This window comes from Nilaparvata lugens, chromosome 6 (assembly GCF_014356525.2).
Source record: "Nilaparvata lugens isolate BPH chromosome 6, ASM1435652v1, whole genome shotgun sequence".
NCBI lineage: Eukaryota > Metazoa > Arthropoda > Insecta > Hemiptera > Delphacidae > Nilaparvata > Nilaparvata lugens.
The window spans coordinates 30,732,398-30,757,571 of NC_052509.1; positions in this window are offsets into that span (position 1 = coordinate 30,732,398).

The following is a 25,174-nucleotide window of genomic DNA, read 5'->3' on the forward strand; positions in this document are numbered from 1 at the left end:
TGATGTCCTGTTCTGTCACTGGTTGGAGTAAGAAAGTAGTTCCACAGATATCATTAGGTTGAACATAGGTGCTAGTAACATTTGCTTCCTGCTTTATTTTATTAGCTAGGTTTGTTCCAACATTAGCAAAGAATTCATTGAATTCATCCGCCACATCCTTTACGGAGCGAGGATTCCCATTGTTGATTCCTATATCGGATTTTATGAAGTTTTTAATTGGGAATTGGGGTTTTGTACAACTTGCACCTGAGATTTCGTTGACTGCATTCCAGAAGGTTTTAGACTTATTAGTAGAATTTATTATTTTATTTTTGAAGTAGAATTTTTTAGTTCATTTCAATAGCCTGCTAAGTGTGCGTCGATAATCATCATAGTAGCGTCTCAAGTTTAAGTTTAGTGGTTGTTTTTTCAATATTTTGCTTAATTTGTTTCTATGAGCAATAGATTTAATAAGAGAATTAGTAATCCAAGGCTGCAGCTTCTTACATATATTTCTTTTATGGACAGTGACTGAAGAGTTTTCTTGTAAAAGTTTTGTAGTTTCAATGAATCTTTCCGTGCATACATTAACATTACTTGATGATGTTACATGCCCCCAGGACTGTTCTGATAATATTTTAGAAAATTTTATTCTGTCAATTTTTTTGTGAAAAGTATTTTGTGTATCATCGCTATTTGTTTTGTTATTTTGCCCAATTTTAATACCTATGGCATAGTGATCTGTGATGTCACATCTTAGGAGAGCCGGGAAAAGAGATTTAGTATCAGGATGACGCACGAATATGTGGTCAATACAAGAGGAGGAAGAGTGTGTCACTCTTGTAGGAATGTCCACACAACAAACGAATCCAGCTTCATAAAGAGTATCGAGATACACACAACTCAAACTATTTGCATTATCTCTAAGAATGTCACAATTGATATCACCTACAACAATTTGAGTAACATCATTTTTGGCTCTCATATATCTATTCTCCAATCCACTAATAAAGTCAGCCAAGTCTGTTCCATGGCAACGGTAAATAGAAAGCAAATCATAATAATAACCGTTAAGGTAGCATTCCAAATTCAAACAGCGTAACCCCCCAATTACTACTTCATTGCAAGTAGCAGTAATTCTAGAGTTTATGTAAATTAGGATTCCGTCATTTTTATTGAACTTAGTTTGTGTTCGGTAAACATCATATCCCTCCATCACTATAATACTATCACTTCCATCTAGCCATGACTCCGTGAGCACAATAACATCAAATTTGTAATCAAGACCCTCTAAAAGTATCATCAATTCATCAACATTCTTCCTATAGCTTCTTAAGTTTAAATGGAAAATACTCAACCCACTCGACTCATTCATTCTGAAATAATTACCAAACATACAACTCACATCAAACGCTCTACAACATACACGCCTATAATCATCTAGATCATTCAGAACATCCATACTCTCCAATTATTCCATGAGCGTCATAAGGCTCCTGAATGATTCGTAACAATTTGGTTACAACTTTGAACAGAGTTAAAATATTATTATAAAGTTAACTTAGCCTATATTATAATCAAGTAAATTGTGTAGAAAACAAGGAAAATATACACTCAGACAATAGGGAATATTTGTATAAAATATATTAAGTGGAATAATCATGGTACCCTCTATCATGAAAAGAAATAAAAAAACGTCTTTACCATTAGTGATGCACTATGTATTCTACAAATTTCAATTCAATCGGTTCATATTCTAATGAGATGTGGTTTACTCAATACATAAGGGTGATGAAAGGTTGAAGCTGTCAATAATAAAAGTCTAAAGTTAAAACGGTTCACCTTCCTTTCCACGTAATAAGATAGGAGGAATAAGTTTTCAAGATAAGAGATGAGTGAATAATAAGATAAAGAATCTATAATAACAAGAGTCTATGTTTCACTCAATTCGAGCCCGAAATGCAACAACTATGACCTAATCATTTTATCGTTATCCTATCTGGTTATCAGTATTATTTAATGAGTAAGTATGGTATGTTAGCTTGAACTTCAACAACGAGATTAGACATTGATTTGTGCATCTCATCGTTACAGAAGGGTCATTTATAATAGTTAAGTTGTGTTTAATTTGTGAAAATTAAATAAATTCGTTGAGGACCTACATGAGCTAAGTCCTATATGAATACACAAAACAGTAGCAAATGGTTGAACATGATAGCAAATGGTTAAACATGATAAAATAGCTCTTGGAAATGCAATTCATATAAAAAAAAAAAAGTTCAAAAGAGAAATAATAATAGTTCCGTATCGCTTTTGTAGTACCTATCGAATTCCACGGTAGATATAAGAAATAAACTAAATTTTAATATCATAATGGTAATTTGATAATAATTGTAACCACACGCGGGTAATTAATTAAAAATAAAAAGTTATTATCTACCGATATTAGAGACGTATTATCCATATTTTTATACAATCCTTTTCCCACACTATGATTGTTCTATTAATAATTGTTGACTTGGGATTGGATCCTTCAAGAGAACAGTTATCACCCGCCCCTGTGCATTCCTATAAAATATGTTGCCGTCTCTGGTCCAAACGTTCCTCTTCCCCGTGGACACGTGACACATCCTTATAAACTTCGGCACGCCGTTTAGTCAAGTGTTCCCGTACCACTATTCCTGATCCCTTCAAGAGGCGTTTATTGTTAAAAACTGCCCGACGGTCACGGTAACTAACGAACTTAACTACGATTGATCTTGGTGTTTTTAATTGATTATCACCTCCATTTTTACCCAAACGATGTGACCTATCAATACAAGCATCATGCATATTCAAGTTCAGAATGTTTTTAAAAACCTCCAACACCTTATCGTCCGTATTTTCATCGGGGGTTTCGGGTACACCGTTGACAATGATATTATTCCGCCTAAGGTATTGTTGAATATCATCAGTTTCATTCGAAGAAAACGATTTATATGACTCAAGCTTAGTCTCTAGTGAAGAAATTCGGCATTTCAGTTCTTTTACTTCATTCTGTAGTGGCACTAGGGTGGTTTCGAGAGCATCATTGACTATAGCTGACACTCGTTTCGAGATAGTCTCCATGAGATTGTCAATGAAGTCTTTATTATTCATGATCAATGAGACAGCAGCAGCGATAGCAGTAGGAGTCACGTGGTCGACAGCGGCCGGTTCAGTTGTAGGCGAAGCAGAGCTGGCCTCAGACGACAGAAGATCAGCTGTTTTCTGGACGTCATCGCCCTTATCTTTCGGCTTGCCGGAGCTCGATCGCAATACCTTTGGCTCCACTTTGTTAATCGACGCCATTTGAACCAATTAACTTTCAAATACAACACTGTAACACAACTCACAGTAAAACTGATAGCGCAATTTGAAAGACGGTACACTAATACACTTGTACACGTAATTAGAACTTGAAATTCAAAGAAATAACCAGTTGAAAAGAGAGTAGAAGTAGGAGCCCGAAATGACGTGCTTTCAGCTTGCCATGCGATTGTCTACTGAACAACACTACTCCAATTTTCTGGAAGCAGTTCCTGCTCCAAACAATTCATATTCCCTAGCTCATATTGCTGAATTTCTTTCACAAAAGTTTTTTTTCTGCTTGGATTCTGGCCTGCAACTTAACATCTAAAATTTGATAGTTATGATCTGATAGATCTGAGCTACCTAACCTGTCATTACAACCTTCTATATTTGTGAGGATATTATCAATAATTGTCTGTGAAGTTCGAGTTACTCTTGTATATTCGTGGACCTTAATTTCTAAATTATTCATATTAATAATATCTCTAATATCCTCTGTCATTTTATCCTGCCTGGCAAAATTGGTATTGAAATCTCCTACTACTATAACATTTGTGAAACGAGCGGTTGTAATTTCCAAAAGTGTATGGAGCAGCTCACAAAATTTCTGCCAGTCTCCATTTGGTGACCTATAGATACCTAACACTGCTACCTCAAATCGATCATCAATTTTTAACCTTAGTCCCGTCACCTCTAAATCCATCTCAACAGAAAATCTCTTAAATTAATTAAGAGATTAATATAAAAATATAAGATTAATAAAAAAAACTGGATCAAAATACAGTTCATAAGTTTGGGTATGTTTAGCATTGCTAGTGAATATACATACACCACCACTTCTATGAGCTATTCTACAAAATTCTGATCTCAGTGAATAGCCTGGAATCCTAACTTGATTTATTTCCTTTATTTTTAAGCCATGCTCTGTGAAAATAACAATGTCAGGATCCTCCTGTTTAAGTAATACTTCTAATCTGTCAATTTTGTTGCGAAGATACTGAATATTTTGATGATAAATACTAAAAACCTTACCATCTTGTGCTACTCTATCTCTAGCATTTGTAGCTATTTCCCTTTCCCTGTTTTGAGCCAATTTACTAAAAAATCGTTATTTGTTTTTTTGACTGTTTTTAAACCAGAGGATTGCAAACGGCTTTCAATCAGCTCTGCCAATCTATTACAAAAGATTACTTTGCCAGATCGATTTAGATGCAACCCATGATTAGTGAAGTTATGTCTTTTCAGCCTTTCATTTAGAAAACAAATCCCCAGTTGTTTAGAATTCTTATTTTTCAGGCTGTTGATTGTATTATGGATTGATTTGTTTGTCGAATTGATTGCTTCATTTAATTCTGGCCTATCAAACCTATTAGGAATAGTACTTATTATTAAGTTTGTTTTTTTGCTGAGTGGCACAATTTCCTTGATTTTTTCTGTTACTTGAGGAAGATGATTCAAGTTAGGTTCATTTATATTATTTGAGCCACCCAGTACAATTAGATAGTCATTTTCATCAAAGTCTTTAGTTTGTTCCCTAGCTGACTCTACAACTGCATCAATTGATGCACTTGGCTTGAAAAAACATTGGACATCAAATTTATTTTTCAATCTTTTATCAAGGAGATCACTGCAATCACGTCCATGACTGACGTCAGTAGCAGAACTCTCCCTTTCCTATCTTTATTTCCCTCAGCTATATTTTTGGTTGCTGTCTTCAAAACCTCACTGTACGTTTTATTTCGACCATTTTTAGAGCATTTCCCATCATTTAGGTTAGATTCTATTTTTTTGCATTTGGACGGAGGTTCTATCATACATTTAGTATTATCAAATTTAGATTTTAGTTTCTTTATTTCCTCCGACATTAGACTACATTGATTTTTTAGATTTAGTATTTCTTTTTTATGGTCTTCATCTTGTAATTTTATAATCAGTTCCAAAGATTTAATTTCTTCTACCATCCCTAACCTTTCTTCCTCAGACGTTTTTAGAGTTACTTCTAATTGGTTTTTTAAATTAGTGTGGCTACTTTGTAGTTGAGCAACTTTTTCGGCTAAAGTAGTTTGAGGAACTGGGGTTTTTGGTTTTGGCGTTTTTGAATTTTGGTTTTGGGAACGCGTAAGTACTCCCGCTATGTGTACATTTCTATTAATAACCTTCGGTGTTCTACTTGAGCTCATCTTCCTATCTAAGAAATTATATTACTTGCAATAATGATAATTGATTTATAAATGATAGGATTTTAATTTGGTTATAATTTTAGTCAAGTAAACTATCTATGTTTATTTTTAAATCTCGAAAACCTAACCTCAAAATAACCTCTAAACGATGTTTGGCTTATAAATTAGAATTAAGAATTAAAATCTAAAACAAAATGATAAAACGTGATCAAGAAACAATTAATAATGGAATTAATACAAAATTTGTACTTATCCGTGACTATTTATAACACAAAATCTTCCAAAACCCAGGAGCGAAATTATGTATGACTTTCATTCACAACCTCAAGGTCATAACATTGTAATTGCTGTGGAGGGAATTCCACTTGTTAAGTGGAGGGGCTTGGACCCAGGCTTAAATTATTTGTACTGATGGTTGATTGTTTCCCATTGGGTACTACCATAATCCTAAGATGTGAAATTATAATGTTGAAGATGTTTGGCTAGTCTTGCTACAGTTGACCTGATGTGATGGCTGAAATGTGCTGTATGGGTGAGATGTTGGAAAAACCTAGAGACTCAACCTCTTGCAAATTTGGGGCTTCTATGTGACAACAAATTTCGTAAGCGGGCTGGCATAGCTCGAATTGTCAGATAGCGAGCAGTGATATTGATAAGATAAGATGCCAGCCAGCTATTATTTCGATTCATGCTGCTTCAATACAATTATTATTTCATTTCAGTTCTGTGTTATTATAAATGTAATAATGTTTTCAGTCAAGTAATACTTTTCATTATTTTTATATCCTCTCTCGAATACGTGTTCTCTGAATTACCCCTCTAGCTCAATGCTTATATGGTTTTGCGGAGATTATACTTTCTGTCTTTCGAAATTGATGGTGCTTACCCCTCACCGCAACAATTCTGGTGAAGTATCTTATCTCTCGTTGTAACGGCACTCTCTCCCGGCAACTTAGAAGGAGGTCGGCCTGTTTTCGTTCACTCCTCTCTAGACTTCTCCGGACTCGCTCGCAATCGGTTGAAGTGTGCGGTTGATTGAAGTGAATAGACGGTATTATTGTGAATGCGTGTGAAAGGCTGACAGACAATGAATGATGCTCTACTGGAGAATTGCTATCCAGCGACAAAAGCTTAAAAAAACCGGTGAGTCCGTTCCAATTTATTAAAATTAAGTTATAAAGGACCCTTAGGTCGAGTCAGTTCCCACAATACACAGAACACAATTCTTCCAATTGATTGGGGAAGGACCAACAGGCACAGCCCAAGACTCTTTCTTCCCCGAATTTTGATGTATAAATACGGTAATCCAATAAGTAGGTTATGTTCCATACACTTTCGAATTTCTATTTTCAGTCCAAACATTTGAAAACAGAGAAGTTCGAATTTAGATTTTCCACAAACAAAATTTAATAACACTGACTAATCACTTGAAACTGTAAATAATGATTGGCTTTAAAAAATTTTATATAGGTGATCTAATTACCGATTTCAGTACCGATTGAGCAGGCGGAGAAGCAGGTTGTGTTTTTGTTCTCTCCCTTATCTGTCATTTCAAGGTGTATTTAAAAATGTTGTGCAGTTTATGTAAAAGTGAGGTGCAGGACCGTGACGTGTTGCTGTGCTCAAAGTGTAAAATAGATTGTCACTTTTCCTGTCAGTCTATTAAGGAATCGAATTTTCGTAAAATGTCGGCGGAAAGTAAATCAAAATGGATTTGTGTGAATTGCAAGTCAGTGGGAGCAGGCTCTGAAACGGCTGGCTTATCATCTGCCGATAGTGAAAAGCAGCAGGATTCGGAAGGTAAGAGTGACAGCGCTTCTCGATCACGCTCTTTATCTGAGGCTGACCTTGAGGCTATTGGCAGTATTGTGAAGAAAATGATTCAGGCTGAGCTGGCCCCCTTCAGAGAAGAGTTTCGAGTGATAAAAGAATCAATTGATTTCATATCAAACGAATTTGATAACTTCAAGGAAGAAATGTCTACTTTGAAATCTAGTGTTAAAACTCTAACGGATCTCTAATGCTCTCTTGAAAAATGCTAATTCTCAACTAAAATCTGAACTTTCCTCAATGCAAGAGTATACCCGTAGAGATAATTTGATTATCACAGGAATTCCGGAAACGTCGAATGAGTCCGTTTTTGATATATTCAATAAAGTGTCAACTACAATTAATAGCCAGCTAACATCTAGAGACATTAGCACGGCTCAAAGGCTACCCACTAAAAATAGAAGAAGTATTAAACCTATTGTCGTGAAATTTTTCCGTAGACAAGACAAAGAAACCTGGCTTGCTGAGTTCAAAAAAATATCATCAAGGGACAGGGCAAATCATGGAATCCCGACGAAGTCAATTGATAATATTTATCCGGATGGAAGGGTGTTCGCTCATCAACATCTTCCAGCACATATCCTGGAGCGTCTCAAGCTGGTGCGGGGCGTCGCCTTCCAGAAGGGCTACAAGTTCGTATGGGCAAGGCAGGAGAAAATATTCGTCCGGAAAGATGCTTCTCAGCAGGCAATTTTGATACGTTGCAAAGAGGACTTAAACACACTATAAACTCTGTTTGCTATTATGAGTGGTACTCTATGAACTCTTTCTTTATGATAAGTGCTTTCCATGATTTTTATTTTTATCATATGCATAATAAGGAATTGATAGAAAGTATTGATTTTTGTTTCTATTATCAAACGGTAGTAGTAAATGACTTCCATATAAACAAAGTTCCTAATTATCAGCATAGACCTGATTATTCTATATTCAATTCTCATTTTACAGAGAATAATATTCATTTATTTAATAATCAATTTGATAGATACACAAATTTAGATCAATCCATTAATTGTACGCTCTTCGTATTAGTAGTGTTTGCACTTCCATTATGTAAATTTTTCCCCCGTTATAGCTTTTGTCATACCGAGCAACCCTTCCTTCTGCCGGCAGTTTTGATCTGTCAATCATACTTTATGTGAGATAAGAATGTATGCTCATGTAACTGATTACCTCCTTCATGACGGTTGCTGAATTGCTGAGTGATGTTGCTGAGGTTAATGCTTACTTTTCAACATCTACTGGCCTTATCATTTATCATCAGAATATCCATAGTTGCAATTCCAATTTCGATGCATTCTTGTTATATCTCAATGGCTTGATCAAAAAGCCTCACATACTTATGCTAAGTGAGGCATGGTTGAATAATGATAGTGATGTTATGTTTTACCAAATTGATCAGTATGAAAGTTTTTCATCGTTCGATCCTCTGTCAAGAGCTAGTGGAATTGTTTGCTATGTGCATAAATCTATGTATGCTGTGGTGTAGAGGTGCGTTATTGCGAATTGTGATGCATTAATGCTAAATTGTATTTATCGGAATTTCAGCTTTACACTTCTGGGTATTTATAAGTTACATTCTGGTGATCGTCGATCCTTTATATCCAATTTCAGTTCTGCACTTGATGTTATAAATGCTAAGAATTTTGTTTGCATTGGCGATTTTAATCTGGATGTTACTTTGAATGATGCTATCGCTGACGAATATTTAGAGTGCTTAAATAGTCATGGTCTAGAGCAGCTTATAGACGTTAACACTAGGGTTAGCGGCCTCTCCTCAACCTGCATTGATCATTTTTTCCTATCGCTCCACTCATCTTATCATTGACAGAGTTGCCGTGATTGAAAGCTTTATTACAGATCACCGAGCCATAGCGGGTGTATTGCCGATTAGTGGAGGCAAACAAAATATACAGGTATCGGAAGCTGATAAAATTAACTATAATTTGCCAAGTGAAATGTTGAGGCAGCAGTCCTGGCAAAGTGTCTATGAGCTGGATGATACAAATGAGGCATTCAACAAATTTTACGAATTGGTTGGTAGTATGTTGAAAAAGGCTACTAAGCGCATTAAATACAACACCAATCTCAAGCTGATAAAACCTTGGATGAGTCCTGGTTTAACCAATAGTGTTGCTGTTAGAGATAAACTCTATAAAAAACATAAAAGAGATCAGAATAATGTCTTAATTAAAAATAAATTTTTGTATATGAAAAATAATGTAAAACGATGGGTGAAGGAGGCTAAATATAACTATTATTCAAACAAACTGAATCAATATGATAAGAATCCCAAAAAAAAATGGGAAGTTCTTCACTCCTTGCTGCCCGGGGATAGTAAGGTCAACCATGAACTCCATTTGAATGAAGAAGGTAGTGTTATAACTGATAGTAAAACAGTAGCAGGCATCTTCAATGAATACTTTATCCAGGTGCCTGAAAGGCTTTCGCAGTCTTGTCCTCCAATATCAGATGATTTGATCAAGCAGTACTCCGATGAATTTAAAAGTGAACATTGTACTAAGAGTATTTTCATGGCTCCTGTAAGTGAGGCCGAACTTTGTAAAATTATAAAAAATCTTTCAATAAATGAGAGCTCAGGAATTGACATAATTACAGCCAGAATACTAAAAGATAATCTCCCATATTTCTCTAAAATATTACTTCATCTGTTCAACTTATCTATAGCTTCAGGTCAATTTCCAGACATCTTAAAGATTGCTACTGTCATACCAATTTCCAAAAAGGGAGATCGGTTCTCAAAAAGTAACTATCGCCCAATCTCTCTCTTACCTACTCTATCAAAAGTTTTTGAAAAGCTGATTAAAAAAAGATTATTGCATTTTTTGGACTCTCACAATTTCTTCTCAAAACAACAATTTGGTTTTAGACAGAACCTCAATACAGAGTATGCATTGCAAAATTTTCTAAAAACTATTTATCTTGGTATGAATAGGGGATGTGGGGGCAGGGCTGCGGGCCTTTTTATTGATATCAGTAAGGCATTTGACACAGTTAACCACAGATTACTGCTTCCTAAGTTGTGGAGGGCGGGCATTAGGGGGGTGGCGTTGGAGTGGCTGAGATCATTTTTGCAGGGTAGAAAGCAAGCTATTAGAATTGAAAAGGTAACTAGTAATCTGATGGAAATCCACTATGGAGTGCCACAAGGCTCTGTCCTTGGACCCATCTTATTCTTGGTTTACATCAATGACTTGTTCAGGGGTAAATTCAAAGGTCAGATAACAGCTTTTGCTGATGACACTGCCCTGGCATATTCAAACACATTAGATCATCTTCGGTTGGATATACAACATGATCTCAATAAATTGACATTATGGTTCACCTGCAATAAGCTCTCAATGAATGTTCAGAAAACCAATTACATTTTGTTCAGTCTTATGGGCAGTCTAAGTTTTGTGGAGCCCATTCAACTGCATACGTGCATTTGTAATTCTGATCATTGTAATTGCCCAATTGTTAAAGGTGAGAATACAGTCAAATATTTGGGTGTTCTCCTTGACCAAAATGTGTCATGGAAAGCCCACAACTCGTACTTGAAAAAGTCATTGCATTTCTACCTGAGAGCTATGTACCAATTAAAGGGTCTTTGTAATCTTAAAGCTTTAAAAGATGTCTACCATTCATTTGATCACTCTAGAATTAATTATGGTTTGAGCTGTTGGGGTGGCACCTACTATTCAATTATGAGTCCTATAATCAAACTCCAAAAATCACTCATAAGGATTGTAGCAGGAGTGGGTCGCCACGATCATACATTCCCCCTTTTCTGTAGACTTGGTATCCTCCCCATAAGACATTTTTATGTGCATAAAGTCTTGTCAATTTTCTATTTAGTGAGCGGTAATGATGGCGTAACTATTGATTATTGTGATTCAGTTACTGGCCCTTATCGTACGAGGCAGGCTGATGGGTTGTTTATCCGGGGTGTCAGGCCAAACAGCACTTTATTTAAAAAAACCTTTCTTTTTCTAGCACCAAAATTTTTCAATCAGTTACCTTCCTCAATGAAAACCCTTTTCAACTGCCACAATGAAATAATAAAAATGAAATTGCATCTGAAAAAATGGCTTCTTTCAATTAGCACAGAAGGATTGGAAGCCATGTACTCTGTCACTGCCTAATGTATCTAACTTTCGTGCACATTGTATGTACAGAACACTGTCCTCTTGCAAAACAACATTTTATAATATACACATGGACTATTACAAAAATGATGTACATAATATCACGCTCATACGATAATTATATCTAATGATTTCCATATAAATCTATCTAAACTATTACTATGGAGACATGTATATGTGTGGGTATATACCTACATATATATATGTATATGTATATGTATTTGGTTTCTATTTTTCATAGAACTAACAGTTTAATTCAATGCTTGTTTTGTCCGGTGCTCCTGTATGCGGACGTGACCTTACTCTTAAGGTCATTTGCATACAGTAATGACTTATTTCTGCATGTTGTATATGTATTATGATCTTTGTAACTTGTGAATCTCTATCTTGAATTGCTGTCCACTGTTATTTTATTGTATCTCTAGTAGAGTAGTCTTTTTGATGTATTTTTCGTTCGCAGTGTAGCTCTAGTAGAGTAAGCAATTAACTGTATTGTTTTTTGTTTTTGTTTTTTTGCTTCTTTGTTTTGTTTTTTTTTCTCATTGTATTTCTATAGTGGAGCAGAATGATAATACTGCATGCTTAGTTTTCTATTACTTTCAATTTTCACATGTTCTGTATTTATTTTTCACGCAGAAATAAAGTCAAAATTTATTATTATATATTATTATCTAATTTAAATAAAAAATAATCGATCTTGAATGAAATAATTTCGTTAGTCATGTCAACAAATCAGATAAGGTTGATCAAGTCGGTTTATCTATAAATTATCGCCAGTAATATTATAGCCTACTTCTCATGAGATCCGCTGGTTGATTCAACAGCTGAACATAATTCTGTCTCTCTCCCACACACTCTTAATCCCGTTATCAACAAACTACGAAATTATCATGTGTTTTCCAAAGATGAATAATTATTATCCTTTTCATGTCCTTCAGCAGGTTTTCAAAGGGATGAGACCTAGTGCAATCGAATTTTTATATCATAAACCTTCTATGCTCCAAATTTCGTAAAATTCGTTAGAGCCGTTTTCGAGATCCGTTGGATAAATAACCATATAAATAACCAAATATATATATATATATATATATATATATATATATATATATAATATATATATATATATATATATATACAGAAATCGCTTGCTCAATATGATAGGATTCACTAGAAGAGATAGCAGAATTTGTCTTGTCAGCTGATCAGTTTTAAATTATATTTCCAAAAATCTGGTGTGGCGCACTCACACAACTTTCCTTGCCGTTATGGAAATTGATCACCTGACGCTAAATTGTTCGAAATTGGCTAATTGGCTCGAAATTGTTCGTGTATGATCCTTATAGTGTAAGGACCTCACGTTCCAAATTTCAAGTCATTCCGTTAACTGGGAGATGAGATATCGTGTACACAGACGCACATACTTTCATACACACACACATATACAGACCAATACCCAAAAACCACTTTTTCGGACTCAGGGGACCTTGAAACGTATAGAAATTTAGAAATTGGGGTACCTTAATTTTTTTCGGAAAGCAATACTTTCCTTACCTATGGTAATAGGGCAAGGGAAGTAAAAAATTGATTCTTGAGCTGGAGACCACTGATGAAATGTTATTTTCTGATTACTGTGTATCATGTTTTTTTATATTCTAGGCAATTCATGGGTACTGAATTTGAACGTTCATGAGAATTTCACATATGAGTCCCACCCTACGGAAAGATAGTTTTTTATAACTTGTCTGCCCTCTCACCCAGGATGGAGGCGGATGTGGGAGAGGAGAAACGCCACAAAAACCTGCTCAAGATATTATTAAAAGGCCGCATGTTCAGCAGACGACTGACAGTTGCAGAATCTTCAGTTTCAATCAATATAAGCATCGGTTCAAGAATTCTGAAGAACATCTACAATAAAGTCTGAGGTATGACGCAAATCTGCGGGTCCACTGTTCCTCAAGAGAATGGGGTGTTGGCAGAAGTGCTGACATGTGGACTGGAGAAAAAAATGAGAGGAAGTTGGGGATCGAATTAAAAGTGAATTCTTCCTCTTCGTACTTCACCTTTTTCCTTTCCTTCCTTTCATTTCTGCTCTTCCTGTCACACGTCCACGCTTCCTCTCATCAGGGCGAAGAAGAGGATCATTTCCCCCTCGAGACCCGACAAAAAAACGGATCACTATTGCTCTCTGTTCTCGTGTCGATTGTTGATCGCCTGCCTGCCTTCATCTGATATTCTGTGCTGCAAGTCACCCAGGTACCTTCTCACTGTTCTTCATATTGCTGTCTCTTTCACTCACACTTACTTCTTGTGTTGCTATTTTTATTAGTCCTCATGACCACCTCGCCACTCTTTATCTTTCCTATCCTGCTCACCGCATCAACCCTCTTCATCATGTTCCTTCATTACATTTTTCTTCCCCACTCATCCTCTCTTGTCTCTCTCCATGACTGCTCTCACTTACACTCTTCCTCCATGTATCCTAGATTCTTTTTTCCTATCTCTATTCATCGGGAGCCACGTGCCACTTTTTTCTTGCTTTAAAACTGCAGCGAGTGTTGAAATGACGTTGGTTGACGTGTACATCCTGACTTTTACTTGTTGGAAGTGAGCACTTCAAAACTCATGCTGTTGTAAGTACAGTAACGGAATCATTACACATTTTGCATTTGAAAGTAATTGTACTTTGATACTGAGGTTTGTGTTGGAAATGTTGAACACACGGAAATTCTTCCTGTGATTGATAGTGTGAAGTGATTTTCTGGGGGCACAAATATATGCCCCACTCTGGTTGTGACGTATTTTAAGTTGCTCAATCTGACGTTCATATAATATGTATATATATATATATATACATATATATATATATATATATATATATATATATATATATATATATATGCGATGTTGTACTTGTACACATTGACAGTGATGATCCCTTGCTTCCTGAAGACGTTCATCATCCTTGACTTTCTATAAATTTCATCATGAGAAGTTATACATCACCTGAGCCTGTTTATAATCCTTACTATAATTTCAGAAAAGTCAATTTCCTTCAGCTGTACCAAACACTTTTTAATTCAGATTGGGACAGGTTATATGAATTTCAAGACGTTGATAATGCTGTTGATTATTTCTATGAGATAATATACAGAGCTTTCTCTATGCATGTTCCCAAGTGTAGAAGAATTATTAAATCCAAGTACCCTATCTGGTTTACTGGGGATATTATCCAAATGATCAAACAGAAAAAGAAATGTGCACGAAAAATGGCATACTCTAGGTACTATCGTGATAGATTTATCAATCTGAGATCAATTATGAAGTTAAAAATTGCTGAATGTTACAAAGATTATATAGCTGATCTGCAGAATATTTTGAATTGGAACATAAAACATTTTTGGAATTATATTTCTAGTAAACGAGAATCTAGAGTGATGAATGATTGTTTTGAATTAAATGGTTGTAAATACACTGGCTCAGACGTATCTCAGGAATTCGCAGATTACTTTTCATCCATCTATGCTAGTATAAAAAGGGACAGTGATTTTTCCGGGAATGACCTACCTCACCTTGATACCAATAGACCACTTATAACATTGATACGCTGATTATGCCTTCCATTTCAGATGATTGGGTCAGCTCTGCGGAAGCTGAAAGCAACTCGCTAAGCTGGTCCTGACGGTGTCCCTGCCTATATTATTAAGGGTTGTAAGGATATTCTATTGAAACCTTTACAATATATTTTCAATCTCTCTTTAAAAACCAATAAATATCCTACTAAATGGAAAAATGCCCATATAACGCCCATTCATAAATATGGTAAACCCAATTCAATATCTTATTTTCGACCTATTTCTATATTGGATGCACCTGACAAAGTATTTGAATCTATTTTATATAATATGGTATTCAATCATGTAAAACACGTCATATCACCTTTCTAACATGGTTTCATGCCCTGAAGGTCTACTGTAAGTAATCTGTTAACATTTACTCAATTTGTCTCTTCTAAATTAGATAGTCAGGATCGGGTAGACATGATTTATCTCGATTTCAGTAAAGCTTTCGATTCAGTTAATTTTGAAGTGTTATTGGAAAAGTTAGTTACATATGGGTTTAACTGATTTGATCAAATTTTTCCGCAGCTACCTATTTGATAGATTTTCACACATACATTTCAATAGCTACAAATCTGCTGACTATGCAAATACATCAGGGGTCCCTCAGGGATCGAACCTTGGGCCTCTTTTGTTTCTACTCTTAATAAACGATCTTCCCGATTGCATTATTGCATCTAAGATCACAGTGTTTGCAGATGATGTAAAATTGTATAAATTAATAAGGAGTGTTGAAGATTGTGCTCAGTTACAACAGGATCTTGATAGAGTCCATCTATGGTGTCATAGAAATAAACTCAAATTAAATATCTCATAAACCAAGTTTATGGTTTACACGAGACAGAGGAATTATGATCGTTACATTTACTCATTAGCAGGCATCAATCTAGAGTATGTCAATAGCATTCGAGATCTTGGAGTGTTGATGGACTCGACTCTTGATTTTAAAGACCAATTTAATCACGTTCTTAGCAGTGCTAATAGGCTACTTCGTTTTATACTTCGTAATTCAAAATTTTTTACTAGCTGTGATGTAAGTATAAAACTGTTTAATGCACTGGTACGGAGTGAACTTGAGTATGCATCTATGGTGTGGGGTCCTGCTAATGTAACTGATAGCTACGAAATTGAGAAGATTCAAAATAGATTTCTAAGACACCTTTTCATCAAGAAATTCCGTATCTTCTGTCCATTCAATTTCCCAACTAGTGAATTGAGATCCTTATTTAATATACGGTCATTGCAGGTGCGGAGATCATTGAATGCCCCATTGTTGTTATATAATATCTTAAATCATAACGTCAATTCACCATATTTTATCAGCCTAATTAATTTCAGTGTACCATATGCAAGGAATATATAGTTTAGGAATATAATATAGTTAATATAGGAATATATTGTTTGAGATTCCCTTTGCTAGAACAAACCATCATTACAACTCATTTCTTTATGAAACCTTACGACTGTTTAATAGCTTGAATGAACACATTGATCCTTTTTCGGAATCATTCAATGAATATAAGAAACATTGTGAACTGAATCTATCATGAGACGCTCGTTTTTGAGATGATTTGTTTTGTAAACTCTGGCTGGAACTCTCCTAGTTTGAGACCTTTCTTTTTCTGTTTACTTAGCTTTTTTTTATTACTTATAATTTTTTCCTGTAATCTCCAAATAGCTTTTTTCATTGTATTTTGCTCTAGAATCTTTGGAAAGGATTGTTTTACCATCTTTCTTTTCACATTTTTCTTTATAATAATGAAATTAATTTGATTATTCTGAGTAAATGCTTTTTTTTTAATTTTTCTTTATATGAATGTAATTAATTTGATTATTTCAACTGTGTAAATGCTTTTTGCTTTCTTTTCTTTATGTACTATGTTCCAGAATGTATATAAGTTAAATTGTTGTTTTATTTAATTGTGTAAATAAGGCTCTTTATGGATCTCTGTGAGCCTTTGTATGTAAAGAAAATGAATAAATATATAAATAGATAAATAATTCTAAGATGCTCCATGTTATAGGAATGTTGATATAACGAATGTGGGTCTGACAATGTGTAGAGGATACGACCTTGATGGGCTCAGTATAGAGCATGAAGCAATATTTGCTATGAGATACAGTATTAGTACAGTAGAGATTCGAATCTCTGCCCTTGTTGATTTCCACCTCCAACCATTGTTGGAGTCTTTGAGATGAGAGGATAGGGAGGCAACAATGGGTTGGAGGTGGAAATCAACAAGGGCAGAGATTCGAATCTCTTCTGTACTAATACTGTATCTCATAGAGATACGAATCTCTGCCCTTGTTGATTTCCACCTCCAACTCATTGTTGTCTCCCTACCCTCTCATCTCAAAGACTCCTTCCACTTCATAGATATCCTGGGGATCACAACCCTTCCAACTGATCAACAACTTCTCCTTGTTACCATTGATGTGGGCTCCCTCTACACATCCATCCCCCATTCTGATAGCTCAAAATCCCTTGAGCATTCCCTCTCTACACGTCTCATACCCTCCACCCCTTCAACCACCTTCCTAGTAAACCTTGCAAGACTGGTGCTCACAATCAATGCCTTCAGGTTTGAAGATAAATATTATCTTCAGACTCAGGGTACAGCCATGGGCACCAGGATGGCACCATCCTATGCAAACCTGTTCATGGGCCTCCTCGAACAGGATTTCCTTTCTAAACATACCCTATCCCCCCTGATATGGCTTCGTTTCATTGACGACATATTCCTCATATGGCCTCATGGACATGATACCCTCTCCCACTTCCTCAATCAACTCAACTCCAACTACTCTGTCTCCTTCACCTGGAATATCTCTGAATCCTCCATCAACTTCCTAGATGCCAACTTAATCCTTTCCAACTCCAATGCCTCATCCACCAATACTTCCACCAAATTTACCCACACTCAACAGTTCCCAAACTTTTGAGAGTTGCCATCCCCACCACATCAAAAGATCGCTCCCACGTTCCCTCTCAATCCGAGGCTAAAAAATTTGCAGTGATCCCCACCACCTTGACCAGTACCTCAAAAAGCTCCATCAATCCCTCCTGAAATGTAACTATCCTGAAAGGTTGTTACAGAAACAAATCTCTTCCAAAACAGACACTAATCCAACCACAAGAAATTTCCAAATCCCACAAACTAAAAAGCTCTGTACCACCTACTTCCCTGGGATCGAAAACCTCAAGTTCAAGATCTGTTCCATGTCGTCTCTTCCAATCCTTCTACCAAACACTTTTTCCAGCAACCACCCACCCTCATTTACAAGTAGCCTCCCAACCTCAAAAGAATTTTTAATAAAAACCAATCACTCACCTCTGATGAAATCCCGACTCCATCTGGTACCCTACCCTGCAAACGCCCCCGCTGTAAAACCTGCCCTATCACTGATCCTTCCATTTCCTTTACCAGTCCTATCACCAACTACACCCATCAAATCCATCAATCCAGTAATTGCATCTCCAAAAATTGCATCTACCTCCTTTCCTGCAAATTCTGTCCTGCCTTCTACATGGGTGAAACCACCATTGCCCTAAACCTCCGGATCAACAATCACAGGGCTTCCTTTAAAAATAATACTTCCCTACCCATCCGCACCCATGGCTCTGAGCACAACAAGAAATTTGACCAATGCTTCAAAGTCAAAGTCCTTGCCACCATACCTCCCGCAACCCCCTCCATAGATGTCAAGACGAAAGAATTGGCTTTTATTTGGGTGCTTGGAGCTGCTTCCAGTCCTGGTCTCAACAAACAGCAATAGTACCATAACTTTTAACTCTACACCAACTGTTCAATTAAATTGAAATAAATTTCATCATAATTATATAAGAAATTTCACAGCTATCGAATATATAATAAATTTTCAATAAAAATAAAAATAAATTTCATTCCAATTCAATTCTATAATTCCATTTACTAATTTTATTCTACTTCATTTCGGATTTCTAATCTTAAATCTCCTCTTTCATATCAATTCATAATCTACACCTTTCCTTATCCATAACCCACTCAAATTTGAAATCTCCCACTTGTAACCCATAATAGCCCACCAACTAATCTCATAATGCTCCTTCAATCAGTGCCCCTCCGTTCGTCTATGCTCTATGGTCTACACAACTTCTCTACCGCGTCTCTGTGGTCACGACCGTTAAAATGTTCAACTCTGCACCACTTCACTCCCTGTTTGATTGATAAAGGGGGCCCAGCCCCCGAAAATTTTCGTTTAAATGTAAGTTTTTAAGTGTTTTTAATCTATCCGTGTCGTGTGTATCCTGCTTATATTTTATATTATAAAACTTTAAAGTGTTTTTTGTTATGTGCTATATATATATATATATATATATATATATATATATATATATATATATATATATAGATATATATATATATATATATATAGAATAGAATAGAATAGCTGCATTTATTTTTACCTGGGAGGGCGGAGCTAGGGCACAGCCGGCCCTCTCTTACACTCAACCCTCCAATACAACACTGAATAATTACTAGATTAAACAAATAAAATTCAGAAAAAAATATATACAATATTACAAACAAGGTGAATAAATATTATTAAAATACAAAAATAATAATCAATGGATAAAAAAAAATAACGAAACCTAAATTATAATTGAGATATGAATAGAAGTTAAAGAATAAAAACTGAAAAATAATACAATGTAACAAAAGAAGAAGTAGAAGTAGAAAAAAAAGAAGAAGAAGAAGAAGGAGGAGGAGGAGGAGAAGAAGAAGAAGAAGAAGAAGAAGAAGAAGAAGAAGAAGAAGAAGAAGAAGAGGAAGAAAGAGAAATAATAAATATCGAATTGTTTTGGGAAAAAGAAGAGAGAGAGAGAGAGAAATATAATATATTATATATATTATTAGAGGCATCTCCTTTCAAATTATTCAGAGTCAGATCAATACTTAAATATATGGCGATAGCATGAGGTTGGTCATGTATCATGAACAGGTTATAGCAAGAAAGAACAAACTTCAGATTTTCAAATATGCCAGTATTTATTACAATATTTAAAATAATGAAATTGGCCAATATAATATAATAGAGATATTTGCTCTGATGATAGGTGAGCTTCATACAATAGAATATCACAATTCTTGAATAGAAATTTCAATCATGAATGATTCAAATAGGCGAGTCAATGCTCGAGTGGCCTATGGATGCGATCATTAATTTTATTACAATAATTACAAAACTCTTGTCTCAGGGTTTGTAAATTCAGCTGCGGTGGAACTTCAAGACATTCATCCGAATAACTCCAGCTGAAAATTAATTAACTTTATGGTTGATAGTTGATGACTTAGGAATAATTGATACAGTACCTAGCTTGCAAGCTTTAATTAGATTTCTCTCCCACTTCACTCCATTTAATCGATGAATACTCAAGTTTCAGTTTGTAATTCTTGTATTCGATTAATTTGAAGATCAACATGTAGTTGAAGTTATAAGGTTCGAGGTTATGAGAACTCTGTTTATGTAAGCTTCAGTCGTGAAAATATATTTGAATTTCCTGTAAAGATGTCTTCTCCTTCGCATCCTCGTGGTAGGCCACTGCTTGGCTAATTCCTCTCCTTCAAAGTTTATGTGGATTTTAATTCCACATAGTTTATTGGATTTACATTGATATTGTATCACTGAGCTACTAAACAATAAATAACAAATTACATTTAGTTTTTACATATAATAAAGCATAAAATGGAAAAAGGCCTTAGGAGATTCCTTATTCAGTCCTCATTCGGTGGCGGATTATAGTCGTCTCTCTTCGATTCTCCCATAGATGATCAATTTCTTACAATGGCTACCCTAATTTAAATATTGATTTCTGATTGGTCCATAGCGGCCTGCGAGGTTGTGTTATAACCAACCTGAAAATCGACAGAATATCCCTATCAACAACACTCACAATAATGGATGGGCTTTCTCCAGATATTCTGCTTGGTATGGACTTTCTTCGTGAGCACCGGGTGAAAATAGACCCCTATTCCCGGTCAGTGGAATGGGATCCTCATCTCGTCAAGGATTGGAGACGATATTTTGGATTAACATTGGAGACGATATTTCCACTCCAAAAGTGAGAGAGGGAGCCGTCAACTCGAGGCTGGCTACTGTTAAAACCGAGCCTGACATATGAAGGTCAAGGAAGCCACCCGGAATCATTCTAGGGAGGAAGAAGGAGAAGAAGAAATTTTCTCAAGTCCGGAAAGACGTAGGAGCCGTGTGGAAGACTGGAAAAGAGGGATTTATTTCTCAGAAAATTTCTTCAGCCCGTGGGAAGTTCATTTGTTGGCACTGTAAACGAGCTGGGCACTGGAGGTTCAACTGTCCGGAAAAGCTGTACTGGAGGCGGAAGAAGGAGGATAATTTTCAGCAAGGAGCTGAAGATAATCGTCGAGCAGTGCAGTCTAGAAGACTGCCGGTGCTGGAAACTACACTCAAAGTAGTTTCAGATATTGGAGATGAGAATGATAATGCCAACCGGTATTATAATTGGAAAAGGAGGACAAGGAAGGTGAACTCTGGACAGCTAGTCTACAGGAAGGAGTGTCACCTGTCCTCGGGTGCTAATCAGCTTGCCGCGAAGTTAGCGCCGGAATTTTCTGGCCTCTATGAGGTCGAGGAAATGATGAGTGCCGGTAAGAGGTTTACTGTACACGAGAAGGGCACCAAGCTCCAGCCACACCTGCCCGAAGATGAAGAAGAGGATGGTGATGGAGAAGTTGCGTAAAAGGTGGACGGAATTCGAGCGGATGAACAGCAGGAGGCTGAGCGAGTCTATAGAGGGTCGCGGCCTATCCGGAGGATGGGATACCAGAGAGAGGTCACGCGACGCCAATAAGGTGGTAAGAGGCGAGAAGGGGTGAATATCATAAAGAGTTCAATCAAACCACAGCTGTAGAGCTGTTTCTGATTAATATTTTATCCCATTTAAAATGAGGAAATTAAATTTTGTTATCAAAGACAAAATTGCATAGAAATTGAAGAAAATTAATTCAGAATTATTAGCACGAATTTACTAGCCGAATTTTGAAAATTAATAGCATTAGCACGATTCCGAAAATAATGAAAATATTTAAAGACTGACAATATTATTGTTGTTGGAAGAAATTGGTCAATAGGGAACAGCATAATCCGTTTAATATTTCCTATAAAATAGGGTTTTATTTAAACTAAATGGCAACCGAACCATTATAGTTTAACAATTATAATCAGTCATAAAGCACTGGTTGAATTAGATGGAAAAAATTATTATTGACAAAATGCGTTTTTGAGTTTTAAATAATGGATCTATAAAACTGAAGTTAGCTGCACCCCAAACTAACAGACCGTACCTTAAAAGAGATTCAACTAATGTTAAGTATACAGTTTTTAACATTTCTTTGTCTATGATACGCCTTAATTGATAGAATTTGTATATAAGCTTCCTTATTTTGGCAGTTGTATATGTTATGTGTTTGTTCCATTTCAATGAATCATCTACTATTATTCCTAAATACTTTATATTGTCAGAGCGTTCTATTAGTGGGCAATTACAATTATTGTTACAATTTCTATCACAATTATGGAGCTTCATTGTTGTCATGTGTGGTTTTGTGCTATTTGTTAAAGAAAAAGCTAAAAATTTTGTTTTTTCTGAATTCAATGACAATAAGTTATTTCTTAACCAACTAGTGATTTTTGTGAGTTCTATCTCTGCTGTTTGGAACACTTCTTCCCAGTTTTTTCCTTGAAAAAGGAGTGCTGTATCGTCAGCAAAGGCTATAACTCTACCTTGAATTTGAATGGAGCACAACTCATTTGCAAAGATCGAATACAAAATTGGTCCTAAAACTGTTCCTTGAGGTATTCCAAACTTCATGGAACCCTCTGCACTCATATGGTTCTCAACCTTTGTTTTTTGCTGTCGATTGCTGAGGTAGGATCTGAACCATTCAAGTGGCACTCCTCTTATACCTATTGCCTCAAGCTTTTTTATTAATAAGTCATGGGAAACAGAGTCGAAGGCCTTTGCTAAATCTAAAAATACTGCTAGACATTTATTCTTTTCCTCTAAATTGCTAGTTACAAATTTTGATAATTCTAGTACAGCTAATTCTGTACTTATACCTTTGCGGAAGCCAAATTGGTTAGGAGAAAGAATATTATTAATTTCTAAAAAGCTTATTAATCTTGATTTAACTAGTTTTTCTAAAATTTTTGATACATTGCTAATCAGTGAAATAGGTCTATAATTACTAATAATTAGTTTATCGCCTGCTTTATGTATAGGTCTGACACAGATTTGCTTCATTGCTCTTGGAAAAGTACCATATAACAAGCTCAGATTAAAAATATGAGTTAAAGGCTTAGAAATTAAATCTTTTATTCCTTTCAAGGTCCTGTTATCTAATCCATCTAGGCCTGGTGCACTATTGATGTGTAAAGAATCAATTGTGTTTATTATTTCCTTTTCATCTATGGGGAAAAGAAACATATTACTCTGTACATGCAATTCTGGTACATTATCTGCTATAATTTCGTTAATATTTTTATTCAGACTCTCAGATATTTTGTTAGCCATACTCTCTCCAATATTAACAAAGAAATTATTTACATGACTCAATAGTTCTCTAGGATTATCTTTCAGTGTGACTATGTCACCATTAATTTTCAAAGCATTCAGTTGTATATCCTTTTTCTGATCTGAATCTGTAGCATCCTTGATTATTTTCCATGTCTTCCTTACATCATTGTTTGCTTCATTTAGTTGCATCTTGAAATAATTTTCTTTTGTAGTTTGGATGAGTGACGTCAGTGTATTTCTGTATCTTCGGTAGTAGTTAGCGAGTTCTCCGTTCTCTGGGTCCAGCTTCCTTCTTCTATTTAGAGAATCCCTTGTTCTTATAGCTGAGATAAGTCCTCGTGTTATCCATGGTTTTATGCTCTTGATCCTCTTCTTTTGTCTGTAATGATGTGTATTGCTCTCCATATGTTTTTGTAGAATTTCTAGGAACTTTTCGTAAGCTGAGTCTGTGTTATTTGACTCAAAAACCTCCGTCCATTGTTCCACTCGCAGTCCTCTCCTCAAGCCGTTCAAGTTGACAGATTTACAGTTAGTTGAGAGTTGACAGTTAGTTGAGCTCTGTTCATCCCCATTTGTTCTGTCTAACTGATGTTCTTCCAGTCCAAGAATTGTAATGAAGTGGTCTGTGATACTCGAGTGATACACGATTGGATGGATTTTACTTTTACAGTTGGTCAACATATGATCCAAACAAGAAGACGTTCCCGCTGTTACTCTGGTAGCCTTTTTAATGCAGTTCTTCAAACCGTGTTCACTCAATAAGTCGTAATAATCATCAAGTTGATAATGCTGATGTGGCTGTAGCGTATTAATGTTGAAGTCTCCTGCGCAAATAATAAGTTGACCTCTCAGTCTACCAAGCACTGTTTCAAAGTCCTCTAAAAACTCTGTTATGCTGGCGTAGGAAGGTGATCTGTACACTGCTAATATATTATATCTCTCCTTTGATGTTTGAAGTCGTAGATGAAGAACGTTGGCCTGTCTGATATTTAGTTCTACCGATTGTACATTGAGATTTTCCTTTGCATATACAATTACTCCATCATTTTGAGTACGATTATTCAAAGAGTGAAAAATATTGTAGTCCTTCAGTTGCTTCTGTGTATAATCTCTTTTGATCCAGCATTCTGTTAGTATTATTATATCGAAATCATGGGACATATCCTGTAGTTGAATCATCAGGTCATCGAAGTTCTTCCTAATACTTCTGATATTGAGAGAAAATACAGTTATATTAGAGTGTTGAAGAGCAACGTGGAGTTGTTGTTTATCCTCAATCACACTGTCCTCTATCTCATCCACGGAATCAAGTTCATTTGCCACATCCAGCACGTTATTATTACTCATCATCATGCTTATTCATACGCACCCCTCCATGCTTGTTCTCCTCTATTTTCCTCTGCCATCTCATTATATATTTATCATCAAAGCTTAATGTGTTTTTTATAAGCAATGATATGAGATCATTCTCCGCTGTTGTTAGATAGTTGAAACTAT